This window comes from Pleurodeles waltl, chromosome 7 (genome assembly GCF_031143425.1).
Source record: "Pleurodeles waltl isolate 20211129_DDA chromosome 7, aPleWal1.hap1.20221129, whole genome shotgun sequence".
NCBI classification, from domain to species: domain Eukaryota; kingdom Metazoa; phylum Chordata; class Amphibia; order Caudata; family Salamandridae; genus Pleurodeles; species Pleurodeles waltl.
The window spans coordinates 400,323,225-400,345,585 of NC_090446.1; positions in this window are offsets into that span (position 1 = coordinate 400,323,225).

Genomic DNA, 22,361 nt, shown 5'->3' on the forward strand with positions numbered 1-22,361 from the left:
CGGGGGCTAGGCCTACCCACACAAGCGAGGTATCATTTTTATCAGGAGACTTGGGGGAACGCTGGGTGGAAGGAAATTTGTGGCTCCTTTCAGATTCCAGAACTTTCTGCCACAGAAATGTGAGGAACATGTGTTTTTTTAGCCAAATTTTGAGGTTTGCAAAGGATTCTGGGTAACAGAACCTGGTCCGAGCCCCACAAGTCACCCCATCTTGGATTCCCCTAAGTCTCTAGTTTTCAGAAATGCACAGGTTTGGTAGGTTTCCATAGGTGCCGGCTGAGCTAGAGGCCAAAATCTACAGGTAGGCACTTCGCAAAAATCACCTCTGTTTTCTTTCAAAAAATTGGATGTGCCCACGTTGCGCTTTGGGGCGTCTCCTGTCGCGGGCGCTAGGCCTACCCACACAAGTGAGGTATCATTTTTATAGGGAGACTTGGGGGAACGCTGGGTGGAAGGAAATTTGTGGCTCCTCTCAGATTCCAGAACTTTCTGCCACAGAAATGTGAGAAAATTGTGTTTTTTTTAGCCAAATTTTGAGGTTTGCAAAGGATTCTGGGTAACAGAACCTGGTCCGAGCCCCACAAGTCACCCCATCTTGGATTCCCCTAGGTCTCTAGTTTTCAAAAATGCACAGGTTTGGTAGGTTTCCCTAGGTGCCGGCTGAGCTAGAAGCCAAAATCTACAGGTAGGCACTTCGCAAAAATCACCTCTGTTTTCTTTCAAAAAATGGGATGTGTCCACGTTGCGCTTTGGGGCGTTTCCTGTCGCGGGCGCTAGGCCTACCCACAGAAGTGAGGTATCATTTTTTCGGGAAAATTGGGGGAACGCTGGGTGGAAGGAAATTTGTGGCTCCTCTCAGATTCCAGAACTTTCTGCCACAGAAATGTGAGGAACATGTGTTTTTTCAGCCAAATTTTGAGGTTTGCAAAGGATTCTGGGTAAGAGAACCTGGTCCGAGCCCCACAAGTCACCCCATCTTGGATTCCACTAGGTCTCTAGTTTTCAGAAATGCACAGGTTTGGTAGGTTTCCCTAGGTGCCGGCTGAGCTAGAGGCCAAAATCTACAGGTAGACACTTCGCAAAAATCACATCTGTTTTAAAAAAAAAAATTGGATGTGTCCACGTTGCGCTTTGGGACGTTTCCTGTCGTGGGCGCTAGGCCTACCCACACAAGTGAGGTATCATTTTTATCGGGAGACTTGGGGGAACGCTGGGTGGAAGGAAATTTGTGGCTCCTCTCAGATTCCAGAACTTTCTGCCACAGAAATGTGAGGAACATGTGTTTTTTTAGCCAAATTTTGAGGTTTGCAAAGGATTCTGGGTAACAGAACCTGGTCTGAGCCCCACAAGTCACCCCATCTTGGATTCCCCTACGACTCTAGTTTTCAGAAATGCACAGGTTTGGTAGGTTTCCATAGGTGCCAGCTGAGCTAGAGGCCAAAACCTACAGGTAGGCACTTCGCAAAAATCACCTCTGTTTTCTTTAAAAAAATTGGATGTGCCCACGTTGCGCTTTGGGGTGTCTCCTGTCGCGGGCGCTAGGCCTACCCACACAAGTGAGGTATCATTTTTATAGGGAGACTTGGGGGAACGCTGGGTGGAAGGAAATTTGTGGCTCCTCTCAGATTCCAGAACTTTCTGCCACAGAAATGTGAGGAACATGTGTTTTTTTAGCCAAATTTTGAGGTTTGCAAAGGATTCTGGGTAACAGAACCTGGTCTGAGCCCCACAAGTCACCCCATCTTGGATTCCCCTAAGACTCTAGTTTTCAGAAATGCACAGGTTTGGTAGGTTTCCATAGTTGCCAGCTGAGCTAGAGGCCAAAATCTACAGGTAGGCACTTCGCAAAAATCACCTCTGTTTTCTTTCAAAAAATTGGATGTGCCCACGTTGCGCTTTGGGGCGTCTCCTGTCGCGGGCGCTAGGCCTACCCACAGAAGTGAGGTATCATTTTTTCGGGAAAATTGGGGGAACGCTGGGTGGAAGGAAATTTGTGGCTCCTCTCAGATTCCAGAACTTTCTGCCACAGAAATGTGAGGAACATGTGTTTTTTCAGCCAAATTTTGAGGTTTGCAAAGGATTCTGGGTAACAGAACCTGGTCCGAGCCCCACAAGTCACCCCATCTTGGATTCCACTAGGTCTCTAGTTTTCAGAAATGCACAGGTTTGGTAGGTTTCCCTAGGTGCCGGCTGAGCTAGAGGCCAAAATCTACAGGTAGACACTTCGCAAAAATCACCTCTGTTTTAAAAAAAAAAATTGGATGTGTCCACGTTGCGCTTTGGGACGTTTCCTGTCGTGGGCGCTAGGCCTACCCACACAAGTGAGGTATCATTTTTATCGGGAGACTTGGGGGAACGCTGGGTGGAAGGAAATTTGTGGCTCCTCTCAGATTCCAGAACTTTCTGCCGCAGAAATGTGAGGAACATGTGTTTTTTTAGCCAAATTTTGAGGTTTGCAAAGGATTCTGGGTAACAGAACCTGGTCTGAGCCCCACAAGTCACCCCATCTTGGATTCCCCTAAGACTCTAGTTTTCAGAAATGCACAGGTTTGGTAGGTTTCCATAGGTGCCAGCTGAGCTAGAGGCCAAAATCTACAGGTAGGCACTTCGCAAAAATCACCTCTGTTTTCTTTAAAAAAATTGGATGTGCCCACGTTGCGCTTTGGGGCGTCTCCTGTCGCGGGCGCTAGGCCTACCCACACAAGTGAGGTATCATTTTTATAGGGAGACTTGGGGGAACGCTGGGTGGAAGGAAATTTGTGGCTCCTCTCAGATTCCAGAACTTTCTGCCACAGAAATGTGAGAAACATGTTTTTTTTAGCCAAATTTTAAGGTTTGCAAAGGATTCTGGGTAACAGAACCTGGTCTGAGCCCCACAAGTCACCCCATCTTGGATTCCCCTAAGTAACTAGTTTTCAGAAATGCACAGGTTTGGTAGGTTTCCATAGGTGCCGGCTGAGCTAGAGGCCAAAATCTACAGGTAGGCACTTCGCAAAAATCACCTCTGTTTTCTTTCAAAAAATTTGATGTGTCCACGTTGCGCTTTGGGGCGTCTCCTGTCGCGGGTTTTAGGCCGACCCACACAAGTGAGGTATCATTTTTATCGGGAGACTTGGGGGAACGCTGGGTGGATGGAAATTTGTGGCTCCTCTCAGATTCCAGAACTTTCTGCCACAGAAATATGAGGAACATGTGTTTTTTTAGCCAAATTTTGAGGTTTGCAAAGGATTCTGGGTAACAGAACCTGGTCCGAGCCCCACAAGTCACCCCATCTTGGATTCCCCTAGGTCTCTAGTTTTCAGAAATGCACAGGTTTGGTAGGTTTCCCTAGGTGCCGGCTGAGCTAGAGGCCAAAATCTACAGGTAGGCACTTCGCAAAAATCACCTCTGTTTTCTTTTAAAAAATTGGACGTGTCCACGTTGCGCTTTGGGGCGTTTCCCGTCGCGGGCGCTAGGCCTACCCACAGAAGTGAGGTATCATTTTTTCGGGAAAATTGGGGGAACGCTGGGTGGAAGGAAATTTGTGGCTCCTCTCAGATTCCAGAACTTTCTGCCACAGAAATGTGAGGAACATGTGTTTTTTTAGCCAAATTTTGAGGTTTGCAAAGGATTCTGGGTAACAGAACCTGGTCCGAGCCCCACAAGTCACCCCATCTTGGATTCCCCTAAGTCTCTAGTTTTCAGAAATGCACAGGTTTGGTAGGTTTCCCTAGGTGCCGGCTGAGCTAGAGGCCAAAACCTACAGGTAGGCACTTCGCAAAAATCACCTCTGTTTTCTTTCAAAAAATTGGATGTATCCACGTTGCGCTTTGGGGTGTTTCCTGTCGCGGGGGCTAGGCCTACCCACACAAGTGAGGTATCATTTTTATCGGGAGACTTGGGGGAACGCTGGGTGGATGGAAATTTGTGTCTCCTCTCAGATTCCAGAACTTTCTGCCACAGAAATATGAGGAACATGTGTTTTTTTAGCCAAATTTTGAGGTTTGCAAAGGATTCTGGGTAACAGAACCTGGTCCGAGCCCCACAAGTCACCCCATCTTGGATTCCCCTAGGTCTCTAGTTTTCAAAAATGCACAGGTTTGGTAGGTTTCCCTAGGTGCCGGCTGAGCTAGAGGCCAAAATCTACAGGTAGGCACTTCGCAAAAATCACCTCTGTTTTCTTTCAAAAAATTGGATGTGCCCACGTTGCGCTTTGGGGTGTCTCCTGTCGCGGGCGCTAGGCCTACCCACACAAGTGAGGTATCATTTTTATAGGGAGACTTGGGGGAACGCTGGGTGGAAGGAAATTTGTGGCTCCTCTCAGATTCCAGAGCTTTCTGCCACAGAAATGTGAGGAACATGTGTTTTTTTAGCCAAATTTTGAGGTTTGCAAAGGATTCTGCAAACAAGTCAACTGAGCCCCACAAGTCACCCCATCTTGGATTCCCCTAAGACTCTAGTTTTCAGAAATGCACAGGTTTGGTAGGTTTTTCGCAAAAATCACCTCTGTTTTCTTTCAAAAAATTGGATGTGCCCACGTTGCGCTTTGGGGCGTATCCTGTCGCGGGCGCTAGGCCTACCCACACAAGTGAGGTATGATTTTTATAGGGAGACTTGGGGGAACGCTGGGTGGAAGGAAATTTGTGTCTCCTCTCAGATTCCAGAACTTTCTGCCACAGAAATGTGAGAAACATGTTTTTTTTAGCCAAATTTTGAGGTTTGCAAAGGATTCTGGGTAACAGAACCTGGTCCGAGCCCCACAAGTCACCCCATCTTGGATTCCCCTAAGTCACTAGTTTTCAGAAATGCACAGGTTTGGTAGGTTGCCATAGGTGCCGGCTGAGCTAGAGGCCAAAATCTACAGGTAGGCACTTGGCAAAAATCACCTCTGTTTTCTTTCAAAAAATTGGATGTACCCACGTTGCGCTTTGGGGCGTCTCCTGTCGCGGGTTCTAGGCCTACCCACACAAGTGAGGTATCATTTTTATCGGGAGACTTGGGGGAACGCTGGGTGGATGGAAATTTGTGGCTCCTCTCAGATTCCAGAACTTTCTGCCACAGAAATATGAGGAACATGTGTTTTTTTAGCCAAATTTTGAGGTTTGCAAAGGATTCTGGGTAACAGAACCTGGTCCAAGCCCCACAAGTCACCCCATCTTGGATTCCCCTAGGTCTCTAGTTTTCAGAAATGCACAGGTTTGGTAGGTTTCCCTAGGTGCCGGCTGAGCTAGAGGCCAAAATCTACAGGTAGGCACTTCGCAAAAATCACCTCTGTTTTCTTTTAAAAAATTGGATGTGTCCACGTTACGCTTTGGGGCGTTTCCCGTCGCGGGCGCTAGGCCTACCCACAGAAGTGAGGTATCATTTTTTCGGGAAAATTGGGGGAACGCTGGGTGGAAGGAAATTTGTGGCTCCTCTCAGATTCCAGAACTTTCTGCCACAGAAATGTGAGGAGCATGTGTTTTTTTAGCCAAATTTTGAGGTTTGCAAAGGATTCTGGGTAACAGAACCTGGTCCGAGCCCCACAAGTCACCCCATCTTGGATTCCCCTAAGACTCTAGTTTTCAGAAATGCACAGGTTTGGTAGGTTTCCATAGGTGCCAGCTGAGCTAGAGGCCAAAATCTACAGGTAGGCACTTCGCAAAAATCACCTCTGTTTTCTTTAAAAAAATTGGATGTGCCCACGTTGCGCTTTGGGGCGTCTCCTGTCGCGGGCCCTAGGCCTACCCACACAAGTGAGGTATCATTTTTATAGGGAGACTTGGGGGAACGCTGGGTGGAAGGAAATTTGTGGCTCCTCTCAGATTCCAGAACTTTCTGCCACAGAAATGTGAGAAACATGTTTTTTTTAGCCAAATTTTAAGGTTTGCAAAGGATTCTGGGTAACAGAACCTGGTCTGAGCCCCACAAGTCACCCCATCTTGGATTCCCCTAAGTAACTAGTTTTCAGAAATGCACAGGTTTGGTAGGTTTCCATAGGTGCCGGCTGAGCTAGAGGCCAAAATCTACAGGTAGGCACTTCGCAAAAATCACCTCTGTTTTCTTTAAAAAAATTTGATGTGTCCACGTTGCGCTTTGGGGCGTCTCCTGTCGCGGGTTTTAGGCCGACCCACACAAGTGAGGTATCATTTTTATCGGGAGACTTGGGGGAACGCTGGGTGGATGGAAATTTGTGGCTCCTCTCAGATTCCAGAACTTTCTGCCACAGAAATATGAGGAACATGTGTTTTTTTAGCCAAATTTTGAGGTTTGCAAAGGATTCTGGGTAACAGAACCTGGTCCGAGCCCCACAAGTCACCCCATCTTGGATTCCCCTAGGTCTCTAGTTTTCAGAAATGCACAGGTTTGGTAGGTTTCCCTAGGTGCCGGCTGAGCTAGAGGCCAAAATCTACAGGTAGGCACTTCGCAAAAATCACCTCTGTTTTCTTTTAAAAAATTGGACGTGTCCACGTTGCGCTTTGGGGCGTTTCCCGTCGCGGGCGCTAGGCCTACCCACAGAAGTGAGGTATCATTTTTTCGGGAAAATTGGGGGAACGCTGGGTGGAAGGAAATTTGTGGCTCCTCTCAGATTCCAGAACTTTCTGCCACAGAAATGTGAGGAACATGTGTTTTTTTAGCCAAATTTTGAGGTTTGCAAAGGATTCTGGGTAACAGAACCTGGTCCGAGCCCCACAAGTCACCCCATCTTGGATTCCCCTAAGTCTCTAGTTTTCAGAAATGCACAGGTTTGGTAGGTTTCCCTAGGTGCCGGCTGAGCTAGAGGCCAAAACCTACAGGTAGGCACTTAGCAAAAATCACCTCTGTTTTCTTTAAAAAAATTGGATGTGTCCACGTTGCGCTTTGGGGTGTTTCCTGTCGCGGGGGCTAGGCCTACCCAAACAAGTGAGGTATCATTTTTATCGGGAGACTTGGGGGAACGCTGGGTGGATGGAAATTTGTGTCTCCTCTCAGATTCCAGAACTTTCTGCCACAGAAATATGAGGAACATGTGTTTTTTTAGCCAAATTTTGAGGTTTGCAAAGGATTCTGGGTAACAGAACCTGGTCCGAGCCCCACAAGTCACCCCATCTTGGATTCCCCTAGGTCTCTAGTTTTAAAAAATGCACAGGTTTGGTAGGTTTCCCTAGGTGCCGGCTGAGCTAGAGGCCAAAATCTACAGGTAGGCACTTCGCAAAAATCACCTCTGTTTTCTTTCAAAAAATGGGATGTGTCCACGTTGCGCTTTGGGGCGTTTCCTGTCGCGGGCGCTAGGCCTACCCACAGAAGTGAGGTATCATTTTTTCGGGAAAATTGGGGGAACGCTGGGTGGAAGGAAATTTGTGGCTCCTCTCAGATTCCAGAACTTTCTGCCACAGAAATGTGAGGAACATGTGTTTTTTCAGCCAAATTTTGAGGTTTGCAAAGGATTCTGGGTAACAGAACCTGGTCCGAGCCCCACAAGTCACCCCATCTTGGATTCCACTAGGTCTCTAGTTTTCAGAAATGCACAGGTTTGGTAGGTTTCCCTAGGTGCCGGCTGAGCTAGAGGCCAAAATCTACAGGTAGACACTTCGCAAAAATCACCTCTGTTTTAAAAAAAAAAATTGGATGTGTCCACGTTGCGCTTTGGGGCGTTTCCTGTCATGGGCGCTAGGCCTACCCACACAAGTGAGGTATCATTTTTATCGGGAGACTTGGGGGAACGCTGGGTGGAAGGAAATTTGTGGCTCCTCTCAGATTCCAGAACTTTCTGCCACAGAAATGTGAGGAACATGTGTTTTTTTAGCCAAATTTTGAGGTTTGCAAAGGATTCTGGGTAACAGAACCTGGTCTGAGCCCCACAAGTCACCCCATCTTGGATTCCCCTAAGACTCTAGTTTTCAGAAATGCACAGGTTTGGTAGGTTTCCATAGGTGCCAGCTGAGCTAGAGGCCAAAATCTACAGGTAGGCACTTCGCAAAAATCACCTCTGTTTTCTTGAAAAAAATTGGATGTGCCCACGTTGCGCTTTGGGGCGTCTCCTGTCGCGGGCGCTAGGCCTACCCACACAAGTGAGGTATCATTTTTATAGGGAGACTTGAGGGAACGCTGGGTGGAAGGAAATTTGTGGCTCCTCTCAGATTCCAGAACTTTCTGCCACAGAAATGTGAGAAACATGTTTTTTTTTTAGCCAAATTTTGAGGTTTGCAAAGGATTCTGGGTAACAGAACCTGGTCTGAGCCCCACAAGTCACCCCATCTTGGATTCCCCTAAGTCACTAGTTTTCAGAAATGCACAGGTTTGGTAGGTTTCCATGGGTGCCGGCTGAGCTAGAGGCCAAAATCTACAGGTAGGCACTTCGCAAAAATCACCTCTGTTTTCTTTCAAAAAATTGGATGTGCCCACGTTGCGCTTTGGGGTGTCTCCTGTCGCGGGTTCTAGGCCTACCCACACAAGTGAGGTATCATTTTTATCGGGAGACTTGGGGGAACGCTGGGTGGATGGAAATTTGTGGCTCCTCTCAGATTCCAGAACTTTCTGCCACAGAAATATGAGGAACATGTGTTTTTTTAGCCAAATTTTGAGGTTTGCAAAGGATTCTGGGTAACAGAACCTGGTCCGAGCCCCACAAGTCACCCCATCTTGGATTCCCCTAGGTCTCTAGTTTTCAGAAATGCACAGGTTTGGTAGGTTTCCCTAGGTGCCGGCTGAGCTAGAGGCCAAAATCTACAGGTAGGCACTTCGCAAAAATCACCTCTGTTTTCTTTAAAAAAATTGGATGTGTCCACGTTGCGCTTTGGGGCGTTTCCCGTCGCGGGCGCTAGGCCTACCCACAGAAGTGAGGTATCATTTTTTCGGGAAAATTGGGGGAACGCTGGGTGGAAGGAAATTTGTGGCTCCTCTCAGATTCCAGAACTTTCTGCCACAGAAATGTGAGGAACATGTGTTTTTTTAGCCAAATTTTGAGGTTTGCAAAGGATTCTGGGTAACAGAACCTGGTCCGAGCCCCACAAGTCACCCCATCTTGGATTCCAATAGGTCTCTAGTTTTCAGAAATGCACAGGTTTGGTAGGTTTCCCTAGGTGCCAGCTGAGCTAGAGGCCAAAATCTACAGGTAGACACTTCGCAAAAATCACCTCTGTTTTTAAAAAAAAAATTGGATGTGTCCACGTTGCGCTTTGGGGCGTTTCCTGTCGTGGGCGCTAGGCCTACCCACACAAGTGAGGTATCATTTTTATCGGGAGACTTGGGGGAACGCTGGGTGGAAGGAAATTTGTGGCTCCTCTCAGATTCCAGAACTTTCTGCCACAGAAATGTGAGGAACATGTGTTTTTTTAGCCAAATTTTGAGGTTTGCAAAGGATTCTGGGTAACAGAACCTGGTCCGAGCCCCACAAGTCACCCCATCTTGGATTCCAATAGGTCTCTAGTTTTCAGAAATGCACAGGTTTGGTAGGTTTCCCTAGGTGCCAGCTGAGCTAGAGGCCAAAATCTACAGGTAGACACTTCGCAAAAATCACCTCTGTTTTTAAAAAAAAAATTGGATGTGTCCACGTTGCGCTTTGGGGCGTTTCCTGTCGTGGGCGCTAGGCCTACCCACACAAGTGAGGTATCATTTTTATCGGGAGACTTGGGGGAACGCTGGGTGGAAGGAAATTTGTGGCTCCTCTCAGATTCCAGAACTTTCTGCCACAGAAATGTGAGGAACATGTGTTTTTTTAGCCAAATTTTGAGGTTTGCAAAGGATTCTGGGTAACAGAACCTGGTCTGAGCTCCACAAGTCACCCCATCTTGGATTCCCCTAAGTCTCTAGTTTTCAGAAATACACAGGTTTGGTAGGTTTCCATAGGTGCCAGCTGAGCTAGAGACCAAACTCTACAGGTAGGCACTTCGCAAAAATCACCTCTGTTTACTTTCAAAAAATTGGATGTGCCCACGTTGCGCTTTGGGGTGTCTCCTGTCGCGGGCGCTAGGCCTACCCACACAAGTGAGGTATCATTTTTATAGGGAGACTTGGGGGAACGCTGGGTGGAAGGAAATTTGTGGCTCCTCTCAGATTCCAGAGCTTTCTGCCACAGAAATGTGAGGAACATGTGTTTTTTTAGCCAAATTTTGAGGTTTGCAAAGGATTCTGCAAACAAGTCAACTGAGCCCCACAAGTCACCCCATCTTGGATTCCCCTAAGACTCTAGTTTTCAGAAATGCACAGGTTTGGTAGGTTTTTCGCAAAAATCACCTCTGTTTTCTTTCAAAAAATTGGATGTGCCCACGTTGCGCTTTGGGGCGTATCCTGTCGCGGGCGCTAGGCCTACCCACACAAGTGAGGTATGATTTTTATAGGGAGACTTGGGGGAACGCTGGGTGGAAGGAAATTTGTGTCTCCTCTCAGATTCCAGAACTTTCTGCCACAGAAATGTGAGAAACATGTTTTTTTTAGCCAAATTTTGAGGTTTGCAAAGGATTCTGGGTAACAGAACCTGGTCCGAGCCCCACAAGTCACCCCATCTTGGATTCCCCTAAGTCACTAGTTTTCAGAAATGCACAGGTTTGGTAGGTTGCCATAGGTGCCGGCTGAGCTAGAGGCCAAAATCTACAGGTAGGCACTTGGCAAAAATCACCTCTGTTTTCTTTCAAAAAATTGGATGTACCCACGTTGCGCTTTGGGGCGTCTCCTGTCGCGGGCGCTAGGCCTACCCACACAAGTGAGGTATCATTTTTATAGGGAGACTTGAGGGAACGCTGGGTGGAAGGAAATTTGTGGCTCCTCTCAGATTCCAGAACTTTCTGCCACAGAAATGTGAGAAACATGTTTTTTTTTTAGCCAAATTTTGAGGTTTGCAAAGGATTCTGGGTAACAGAACCTGGTCTGAGCCCCACAAGTCACCCCATCTTGGATTCCCCTAAGTCACTAGTTTTCAGAAATGCACAGGTTTGGTAGGTTTCCATGGGTGCCGGCTGAGCTAGAGGCCAAAATCTACAGGTAGGCACTTCGCAAAAATCACCTCTGTTTTCTTTTAAAAAATTGGATGTGTCCACGTTACGCTTTGGGGCGTTTCCCGTCGCGGGCGCTAGGCCTACCCACAGAAGTGAGGTATCATTTTTTCGGGAAAATTGGGGGAACGCTGGGTGGAAGGAAATTTGTGGCTCCTCTCAGATTCCAGAACTTTCTGCCACAGAAATGTGAGGAGCATGTGTTTTTTTAGCCAAATTTTGAGGTTTGCAAAGGATTCTGGGTAACAGAACCTGGTCCGAGCCCCACAAGTCACCCCATCTTGGATTACCCAAGGTCTCTATTTTTCAGAAATGCACAGGTTTGGTAGGTTTCCCTAGGTGCCGGCTGAGCTAGAGGCCAAAACCTACAGGTAGGCACTTCGCAAAAATCACCTCTGTTTTCTTTAAAAAAAATTGGATGTGCCCACGTTGCGCTTTGGGGTGTCTCCTGTCGCGGGCGCTAGGCCTACCCACACAAGTGAGGTATCATTTTTATAGGGAGACTTGGGGGAACGCTGGGTGGAAGGAAATTTGTGGCTCCTCTCAGATTCCAGAACTTTCTGCCACAGAAATGTGAGGAACATGTGTTTTTTTAGCCAAATTTTGAGGTTTGCAAAGGATTCTGGGTAACAGAACCTGGTCTGAGCCCCACAAGTCACCCCATCTTGGATTCCCCTAAGACTCTAGTTTTCAGAAATGCACAGGTTTGGTAGGTTTCCATAGGTGCCAGCTGAGCTAGAGGCCAAAATCTACAGGTAGGCACTTCGCAAAAATCACCTCTGTTTTCTTTCAAAAAATTGGATGTGCCCACGTTGCACTTTGGGGCGTCTCCTGTCGCGGGCGCTAGGCCTACCCACAGAAGTGAGGTATCATTTGTATCGGGAGACTTGGGGGAAGGCTGGGTGGAAGGAAATTTGTGGCTCCTCTCAGATTCCAGAACTTTCTGCCACAGTAATGTGAGGAACATGTGTTTTTTTAGCCATATTTTGAGGTTTGCAAAGGATTCTGGGTAACAGAACCTGGTCCGAGCCCCACAAGTCATCCCATCTTGGATTCCCCTAGGTCTCTAGTTTTCAGAAATGCACAGGTTTGGTAGGTTTCCCTAGGTGCCGGCTGAGCTAGAGGCCAAAATCTACAGGTAGGCACTTCGCAAAAAACACCTCTGTTTTCTTTCAAAAAATTGGATGTGCCCAAGTTGCGCTTTGGGGCATTTCCTGTCGCGGGCGCTACGCCTACCCACACAAGTGAGGTATCATTTTTATCAGGAGACTTGGGGGAACGCTGGGTGGAAGGAAATTTGTGGCTCCTTTCAGATTCCAGAACTTTCTGCCACAGAAATGTGAGGAACATGTGTTTTTTTAGCCAAATTTTGAGGTTTGCAAAGGATTCTGGGTAACAGAACCTGGTCCGAGCCCCACAAGTCACCCCATCTTGGATTCCCCTAGGTCTCTAGTTTTCAAAAATGCACAGGTTTGGAAGGTTTCCCTAGGTGCCGGCTGAGCTAGAGGCCAAAATCTACAGGTAGGCACTTCGCAAAAATCACCTCTGTTTTCTTTCAAAAAATTGGATGTGTCCACGTTGCGCTTTGGGGCGTTTCCTGTCGCGGGCGCTAGGCCTACCCACAGAAGTGAGGTATCATTTTTATCGGGAGACTTGGGGGAACGCTGGGTGGATGGAAATTTGTGGCTCCTCTCAGATTCCAGAACTTTCTGCCACAGAAATATGAGGAACATGTGTTTTTTTAGCCAAATTTTGAGGTTTGCAAAGGATTCTGGGTAACAGAACCTGGTCCGAGCCCCACAAGTCACCCCATCTTGGATTCCCCTAGCTCTCTAGTTTTCAGAAATGCACAGGTTTGGTAGGTTTCCCTAGGTGCCGGCTGAGCTAGAGGCCAAAATCTACAGGTAGGCACTTCGCAAAAATCACCTCTGTTTTCTTTAAAAAAATTGGATGTGTCCACGTTGCGCTTTGGGGCGTTTCCCGTCGCGGGCGCTAGGCCTACCCACACAAGTGAGGTATCATTTTTATAGGGAGACTTGGGGGAACGCTGGGTGGAAGGAAATTTGTGGCTCCTCTCAGATTCCAGAACTTTCTGCCACAGAAATGTGAGGAACATGTGTTTTTTTAGCCAAATTTTGAGGTTTGCAAAGGATTCTGGGTAACAGAACCTGGTCTGAGCCCCACAAGTCACCCCATCTTGGATTCCCCTAAGACTCTAGTTTTCAGAAATGTACAGGTTTGGTAGGTTTCCATAGGTGCCAGCTGAGCTAGAGGCCAAAATCTACAGGTAGGCACTTCGCAAAAATCACCTCTGTTTTCTTTCAAAAAATTGGATGTGCCCACGTTGCGCTTTGGGGCGTCTCCTGTCGTGGGCGCTAGGCCTACCCACACAAGTGAGGTATGATTTTTATAGGGAGACTTGGGGGAACGCTGGGTGGAAGGAAATTTGTGTCTCCTCTCAGATTCCAGAACTTTCTGCCACAGAAATGTCAGAAACATGTTTTTTTTAGCCAAATTTTGAGGTTTGCAAAGGATTCTGGGTAACAGAACCTGGTCCGAGCCCCACAAGTCACCCCATCTTGGATTCCCCTAAGTCACTAGTTTTCAGAAATGCACAGGTTTGGTAGGTTTCCATAGGTGCCGGCTGAGCTAGAGGCCAAAATCTACAGGTAGGCACTTGGGAAAAATCACCTCTGTTTTCTTTCAAAAAATTGGATGTGCCCACGTTGCGCTTTGGGGCGTCTCCTGTCGCGGGTTCTAGGCCTACCCACACAAGTGAGGTATCATTTTTATCGGGAGACTTGGGGGAACGCTGGGTGGATGGAAATTTGTGGCTCCTCTCAGATTCCAGAACTTTCTGCCACAGAAATATGAGGAACATGTGTTTTTTTAGCCAAATTTTGAGGTTTGCAAAGGATTCTGGGTAACAGAACCTGGTCCAAGCCCCACAAGTCACCCCATCTTGGATTCCCCTAGGTCTCTAGTTTTCAGAAATGCACAGGTTTGGTAGGTTTCCCTAGGTGCCGGCTGAGCTAGAGGCCAAAATCTACAGGTAGGCACTTCGCAAAAATCACCTCTGTTTTCTTTTAAAAAATTGGATGTGTCCACGTTGCGCTTTGGGGCGTTTCCCGTCGCGGGCGCTAGGCCTACCCACAGAAGTGAGGTATCATTTTTTCGGGAAAATTGGGGGAACGCTGGGTGGAAGGAAATTTGTGGCTCCTCTCAGATTCCAGAACTTTCTGCCACAGAAATGTGAGGAACATGTGTTTTTTTAGCCAAATTTGGAGGTTTGCAAAGGATTCTGGGTAACAGAACCTGGTCCGAGCCCCACAAGTCACCCCATCTTGGATTCCCCTAAGTCACTAGTTTTCAGAAATGCACAGGTTTGGTAGGTTTCCATAGGTGCCGGCTGAGCTAGAGGCCAAAATCTACAGGTAGGCACTTCGCAAAAATCACCTCTGTTTTCTTTCAAAAAATTGGATGTGCCCACGTTGCGCTTTGGGGCGTCTCCTGTCGCGGGTTCTAGGCCTACCCACACAAGTGAGGTATCATTTTTATCGGGAGACTTGGGGGAACGCTGGGTGGATGGAAATTTGTGGCTCCTCTCAGATTCCATAACTTTCTGCCACAGAAATATGAGGAACATGTGTTTTTTTAGCCAAATTTTGAGGTTTGCAAAGGACTCTGGGTAACAGAACCTGGTCCGAGCCCCACAAGTCACCCCATCTTGGATTCCCCTAGGTCTCTAGTTTTCAGAAATGCACAGGTTTGGTAGGTTTCCCTAAGTGCCGGCTGAGCTAGAGGCCAAAATCTACAGGTAGGCACTTCGCAAAAATCACCTCTGTTTTCTTTAAAAAAATTGGATGTGTCCACGTTGCGCTTTGGGGCGTTTCCCGTCGCGGGCGCTAGGCCTACCCACAGAAGTGAGGTATCATTTTTTCTGGAAAATTGGGGGAAGGCTGGGTGGAAGGAAATTTGTGGCTCCTCTCAGATTCCAGAACTTTCTGCCACAGTAATGTGAGGAACATGTGTTTTTTTAGCCATATTTTGAGGTTTGCAAAGGATTCTGGGTAACAGAACCTGGTCCGAGCCCCACAAGTCATCCCATCTTGGATTCCCCTAGGTCTCTAGTTTTCAGAAATGCACAGGTTTGGTAGGTTTCCCTAGGTGCCGGCTGAGCTAGAGGCCAAAATCTACAGGTAGGCACTTCGCAAAAAACACCTCTGTTTTCTTTCAAAAAATTGGATGTGCCCAAGTTGCGCTTTGGGGCATTTCCTGTCGCGGGCGCTACGCCTACCCACACAAGTGAGGTATCATTTTTATCAGGAGACTTGGGGGAACGCTGGGTGGAAGGAAATTTGTGGCTCCTTTCAGATTCCAGAACTTTCTGCCACAGAAATGTGAGGAACATGTGTTTTTTTAGCCAAATTTTGAGGTTTGCAAAGGATTCTGGGTAACAGAACCTGGTCCGAGCCCCACAAGTCACCCCATCTTGGATTCCCCTAAGTCTCTAGTTTTCAGAAATGCACAGGTTTGGTAGGTTTCCATAGGTGCCGGCTGAGCTAGAGGCCAAAATCTACAGGTAGGCACTTCGCAAAAATCACCTCTGTTTTCTTTCAAAAAATTGGATGTGCCCACGTTGCGCTTTGGGGCGTCTCCTGTCGTGGGCGCTAGGCCTACCCACACAAGTGAGGTATGATTTTTATAGGGAGACTTGGGGGAACGCTGGGTGGAAGGAAATTTGTGGCTCCTCTCAGATTCCAGAACTTTCTGCCACAGAAATGTGAGGAACATGTGTTTTTTTAGCCAAATTTTGAGGTTTGCAAAGGATTCTGGGTAACAGAACCTGGTCTGAGCCCCACAAGTCACCCCATCTTGGATTCCCCTAAGACTCTAGTTTTCAGAAATGCACAGGTTTGGTAGGTTTCCATAGGTGCCAGCTGAGCTAGAGGCCAAAATCTACAGGTAGGCACTTCGCAAAAATCACCTCTGTTTTCTTTCAAAAAATTGGATGTGCCCACGTTGCGCTTTGGGGCGTCTCCTGTCGTGGGCGCTAGGCCTACCCACACAAGTGAGGTATGATTTTTATAGGGAGACTTGGGGGAACGCTGGGTGGAAGGAAATTTGTGTCTCCTCTCAGATTCCAGAACTTTCTGCCACAGAAATGTCAGAAACATGTTTTTTTTAGCCAAATTTTGAGGTTTGCAAAGGATTCTGGGTAACAGAACCTGGTCCGAGCCCCACAAGTCACCCCATCTTGGATTCCCCTAAGTCACTAGTTTTCAGAAATGCACAGGTTTGGTAGGTTTCCATAGGTGCCGGCTGAGCTAGAGGCCAAAATCTACAGGTAGGCACTTGGGAAAAATCACCTCTGTTTTCTTTCAAAAAATTGGATGTGCCCACGTTGCGCTTTGGGGCGTCTCCTGTCGCGGGTTCTAGGCCTACCCACACAAGTGAGGTATCATTTTTATCGGGAGACTTGGGGGAACGCTGGGTGGATGGAAATTTGTGGCTCCTCTCAGATTCCAGAACTTTCTGCCACAGAAATATGAGGAACATGTGTTTTTTTAGCCAAATTTTGAGGTTTGCAAAGGATTCTGGGTAACAGAACCTGGTCCAAGCCCCACAAGTCACCCCATCTTGGATTCCCCTAGGTCTCTAGTTTTCAGAAATGCACAGGTTTGGTAGGTTTCCCTAGGTGCCGGCTGAGCTAGAGGCCAAAATCTACAGGTAGGCACTTCGCAAAAATCACCTCTGTTTTCTTTTAAAAAATTGGATGTGTCCACGTTGCGCTTTGGGGCGTTTCCCGTCGCGGGCGCTAGGCCTACCCACAGAAGTGAGGTATCATTTTTTCGGGAAAATTGGGGGAACGCTGGGTGGAAGGAAATTTGTGGCTCCTCTCAGATTCCAGAACTTTCTGCCACAGAAATGTGAGGAACATGTGTTTTTTTAGCCAAATTTGGAGGTTTGCAAAGGATTCTGGGTAACAGAACCTGGTCCGAGCCCCACAAGTCACCCCATCTTGGATTCCCCTAAGTCACTAGTTTTCAGAAATGCACAGGTTTGGTAGGTTTCCATAGGTGCCGGCTGAGCTAGAGGCCAAAATCTACAGGTAGGCACTTCGCAAAAATCACCTCTGTTTTCTTTCAAAAAATTGGATGTGCCCACGTTGCGCTTTGGGGCGTCTCCTGTCGCGGGTTCTAGGCCTACCCACACAAGTGAGGTATCATTTTTATCGGGAGACTTGGGGGAACGCTGGGTGGATGGAAATTTGTGGCTCCTCTCAGATTCCATAACTTTCTGCCACAGAAATATGAGGAACATGTGTTTTTTTAGCCAAATTTTGAGGTTTGCAAAGGACTCTGGGTAACAGAACCTGGTCCGAGCCCCACAAGTCACCCCATCTTGGATTCCCCTAGGTCTCTAGTTTTCAGAAATGCACAGGTTTGGTAGGTTTCCCTAAGTGCCGGCTGAGCTAGAGGCCAAAATCTACAGGTAGGCACTTCGCAAAAATCACCTCTGTTTTCTTTAAAAAAATTGGATGTGTCCACGTTGCGCTTTGGGGCGTTTCCCGTCGCGGGCGCTAGGCCTACCCACAGAAGTGAGGTATCATTTTTTCTGGAAAATTGGGGGAAGGCTGGGTGGAAGGAAATTTGTGGCTCCTCTCAGATTCCAGAACTTTCTGCCACAGTAATGTGAGGAACATGTGTTTTTTAGCCATATTTTGAGGTTTGCAAAGGATTCTGGGTAACAGAACCTGGTCCGAGCCCCACAAGTCATCCCATCTTGGATTCCCCTAGGTCTCTAGTTTTCAGAAATGCACAGGTTTGGTAGGTTTCCCTAGGTGCCGGCTGAGCTAGAGGCCAAAATCTACAGGTAGGCACTTCGCAAAAAACACCTCTGTTTTCTTTCAAAAAATTGGATGTGCCCAAGTTGCGCTTTGGGGCATTTCCTGTCGCGGGCGCTACGCCTACCCACACAAGTGAGGTATCATTTTTATCAGGAGACTTGGGGGAACGCTGGGTGGAAGGAAATTTGTGGCTCCTTTCAGATTCCAGAACTTTCTGCCACAGAAATGTGAGGAACATGTGTTTTTTTAGCCAAATTTTGAGGTTTGCAAAGGATTCTGGGTAACAGAACCTGGTCCGAGCCCCACAAGTCACCCCATCTTGGATTCCCCTAAGTCTCTAGTTTTCAGAAATGCACAGGTTTGGTAGGTTTCCATAGGTGCCGGCTGAGCTAGAGGCCAAAATCTACAGGTAGGCACTTCGCAAAAATCACCTCTGTTTTCTTTCAAAAAATTGGATGTGCCCACGTTGCGCTTTGGGGCGTCTCCTGTCGCGGGCGCTAGGCCTACCCACACAAGTGAGGTATCATTTTTATAGGGAGACTTGGGGGAACGCTGGGTGGAAGGAAATTTGTGGCTCCTCTCAGATTCCAGAACTTTCTGCCACAGAAATGTGTGAAAAATGTGTTTTTTTAGCCAAATTTTGAGGTTTGCAAAGGATTCTGGGTAACAGAACCTGGTCCGAGCCCCACAAGTCACCCCATCTTGGATTCCCCTAGGTCTCTAGTTTTCAAAAATGCACAGGTTTGGTAGGTTTCCCTAGGTGCCGGCTGAGCTAGAGGCCAAAATCTACAGGTAGGCACTTCGCAAAAATCACCTCTGTTTTCTTTCAAAAAATGGGATGTGTCCACGTTGCGCTTTGGGGCGTTTCCTGTCGCGGGCGCTAGGCCTACCCACAGAAGTGAGGTATCATTTTTTCGGGAAAATTGGGGGAACGCTGGGTGGAAGGAAATTTGTGGCTCCTCTCAGATTCCAGAACTTTCTGCCACAGAAATGTGAGGAACATGTGTTTTTTCAGCCAAATTTTGAGGTTTGCAAAGGATTCTGGGTAACAGAACCTGGTCCGAGCCCCACAAGTCACCCCATCTTGGATTCCACTAGGTCTCTAGTTTTCAGAAATGCACAGGTTTGGTAGGTTTCCCTAGGTGCCGGCTGAGCTAGAGGCTAAAATCTACAGGTAGACACTTCGCAAAAATCACCTCTGTTTTAAAAAAAAAAATTGGATGTGTCCACGTTGCGCTTTGGGACGTTTCCTGTCGTGGGCGCTAGGCCTACCCACACAAGTGAGGTATCATTTTTATCGGGAGACTTCGGGGAACGCTGGGTGGAAGGAAATTTGTGGCTCCTCTCAGATTCCAGAACTTTCTGCCACAGAAATGTGAGGAACATGTGTTTTTTTAGCCAAATTTTGAGGTTTGCAAAGGATTCTGGGTAACAGAACCTGGTCTGAGCCCCACAAGTCATCCCATCTTGGATTCCCCTACGACTCTAGTTTTCAGAAATGCACAGGTTTGGTAGGTTTCCATAGGTGCCAGCTGAGCTAGAGGCCAAAACCTACAGGTAGGCACTTCGCAAAAATCACCTCTGTTTTCTTTAAAAAAATTGGATGTGCCCACGTTGCGCTTTGGGGTGTCTCCTGTCGCGGGCGCTAGGCCTACCCACACAAGTGAGGTATCATTTTTATAGGGAGACTTGGGGGAACGCTGGGTGGAAGGAAATTTGTGGCTCCTCTCAGATTCCAGAACTTTCTGCCACAGAAATGTGAGGAACATGTGTTTTTTTAGCCAAATTTTGAGGTTTGCAAAGGATTCTGGGTAACAGAACCTGGTCTGAGCCCCACAAGTCACCCCATCTTGGATTCCCCTAAGACTCTAGTTTTCAGAAATGCACAGGTTTGGTAGGTTTCCATAGTTGCCAGCTGAGCTAGAGGCCAAAATCTACAGGTAGGCACTTCGCAAAAATCACCTCTGTTTTCTTTCAAAAAATTGGATGTGCCCACGTTGCGCTTTGGGGCGTCTCCTGTCGCGGGCGCTAGGCCTACCCACTCAAGTGAGGTATCATTTTTATAGGGAGACTTGGGGGAACGCTGGGTGGAAGGAAATTTGTGGCTCCTCTCAGATTCCAGAACTTTCTGCCACAGAAATGTGAGGAACATGTGTTTTTTTAGCCAAATTTTGAGGTTTGCAAAGGATTCTGGGTAACAGAACCTGGTCTGAGCCCCACAAGTCACCCCATCTTGGATTCCCCTAAGTCACTAGTTTTCAGAAATGCACAGGTTTGGTAGGTTTCCATAGGTGCCGGCTGAGCTAGAGGCCAAAATCTACAGGTAGGCACTTCGCAAAAATCACCTCTGTTTTCTTTCAAAAAATTTGATGTGCCCACGTTGCGCTTTGGGGCGTCTCCTGTCGCGGGTTTTAGGCCTACCCACACAAGTGAGGTATCATTTTTATCGGGAGACTTGGGGGAACGCTGGGTGGATGGAAATTTGTGGCTCCTCTCAGATTCCAGAACTTTCTGCCACAGAAATATGAGGAACATGTGTTTTTTTAGCCAAATTTTGAGGTTTGCAAAGGATTCTGGGTAACAGAACCTGGTCCGAGCCCCACAAGTCACCCCATCTTGGATTCCCCTAGGTCTCTAGTTTTCAGAAATGCACAGGTTTGGTAGGTTTCCCTAGGTGCCGGCTGAGCTAGAGGCCAAAATCTACAGGTAGGCACTTCGCAAAAATCACCTCTGTTTTCTTTTAAAAAATTGGACGTGTCCACGTTGCGCTTTGGGGCGTTTCCCGTCGCGGGCGCTAGGCCTACCCACAGAAGTGAGGTATCATTTTTTCGGGAAAATTGGGGGAACGCTGGGTGGAAGGAAATTTGTGGCTCCTCTCAGATTCCAGAACTTTCTGCCACAGAAATGTGAGGAACATGTGTTTTTTTAGCCAAATTTTGAGGTTTGCAAAGGACTCTGGGTAACAGAACCTGGTCCGAGCCCCACAAGTCACCCCATCTTGGATTCCCCTAGGTCTCTAGTTTTCAGAAATGCACAGGTTTGGTAGGTTTCCCTAAGTGCCGGCTGAGCTAGAGGCCAAAATCTACAGGTAGGCACTTCGCAAAAATCACCTCTGTTTTCTTTAAAAAAATTGGATGTGTCCACGTTGCGCTTTGGGGCGTTTCCCGTCGCGGGCGCTAGGCCTACCCACAGAAGTGAGGTATCATTTTTTCTGGAAAATTGGGGGAACGCTGGGTGGAAGGAAATTTGTGGCTCCTCTCAGATTCCAGAACTTTCTGCCACAGAAATGTGAGGAACATGTGTTTTTTTAGCCAAATTTTGAGGTTTGCAAAGGATTCTGGGTAACAGAACCTGGTCCGAGCCCCACAAGTCACCCCATCTTGGATTCCACTAGGTCTCTAGTTTTCAGAAATGCACAGGTTTGGTAGGTTTCCCTAGGTGCCGGCTGATCTAGAGGCCAAAACCTACAGGTAGGCACTTCGCAAAAATCACCTCTGTTTTCTTTCAAAAAATGGGATGTGTCCACGTTGCGCTTTGGGGCGTTTCCTGTCGCGGGGGCTAGGCCTACCCACACAAGCGAGGTATCATTTTTATCAGGAGACTTGGGGGAACGCTGGGTGGAAGGAAATTTGTGGCTCCTTTCAGATTCCAGAACTTTCTGCCACAGAAATGTGAGGAACATGTGTTTTTTTAGCCAAATTTTGAGGTTTGCAAAGGATTCTGGGTAACAGAACCTGGTCCGAGCCCCACAAGTCACCCCATCTTGGATTCCCCTAAGTCTCTAGTTTTCAGAAATGCACAGGTTTGGTAGGTTTCCATAGGTGCCGGCTGAGCTAGAGGGCAAAATCTACAGGTAGGCACTTCGCAAAAATCACCTCTGTTTTCTTTCAAAAAATTGGATGTGCCCACGTTGCGCTTTGGGGCGTCTCCTGTCGCGGGCGCTAGGCCTACCCACACAAGTGAGGTATCATTTTTATAGGGAGACTTGGGGGGAACGCTGGGTGGAAGGAAATTTGTGGCTCCTCTCAGATTCCAGAACTTTCTGCCACAGAAATGTGAGAAACATGTGTTTTTTTAGCCAAATTTTGAGGTTTGCAAAGGATTCTGGGTAACAGAACCTGGTCCGAGCCCCACAAGTCACCCCATCTTGGATTCCCCTAGGTCTCTAGTTTTCAAAAATGCACAGGTTTGGTAGGTTTCCCTAGGTGCCGGCTGAGCTAGAGGCCAAAATCTACAGGTAGGCACTTCGCAAAAATCACCTCTGTTTTCTTTCAAAAAATGGGATGTGTCCACGTTGCGCTTTGGGGCGTTTCCTGTCGCGGGCGCTAGGCCTACCCACAGAAGTGAGGTATCATTTTTTCGGGAAAATTGGGGGAACGCTGGGTGGAAGGAAATTTGTGGCTCCTCTCAGATTCCAGAACTTTCTGCCACAGAAATGTGAGGAACATGTGTTTTTTCAGCCAAATTTTGAGGTTTGCAAAGGATTCTGGGTAACAGAACCTGGTCCGAGCCCCACAAGTCACCCCATCTTGGATTCCACTAGGTCTCTAGTTTTCAGAAATGCACAGGTTTGGTAGGTTTCC